The following is a 263-nucleotide window of genomic DNA, read 5'->3' as shown; positions in this document are numbered from 1 at the left end:
CTGCATTGTGGGGAGCGGAGCATGGCTTTGCAAGCATTGTGAGCATCAAAAGTTGAGCAATGTTCAACTTTTGATGCTCCCAATGCTTTCGAAGCTGGCATCAGCCAATCAAATCCCGTTTATGCAAATCCCGCCAGTACAAGCGCTAGCCAATCAAACCGCGTGCAAGCTGGGAGAGCCAGACCGCAGTTAATTCCCTCATATTCCAAACGAGAAATTACGGTAGCAAATGACCCGGTTCTTTACGACCAGAACTATTTACC

The sequence above is a fragment of the Notothenia coriiceps genome, unplaced genomic scaffold (assembly GCF_000735185.1).
Source record: "Notothenia coriiceps isolate Sejong01 unplaced genomic scaffold, NC01 NC01_scaffold00028087, whole genome shotgun sequence".
In the NCBI taxonomy this organism is placed as follows: Eukaryota; Metazoa; Chordata; class Actinopteri; order Perciformes; family Nototheniidae; genus Notothenia; species Notothenia coriiceps.
The sequence above is the reverse complement of the archived record's forward strand: the minus strand, read 5'-3'. Positions refer to the sequence as shown.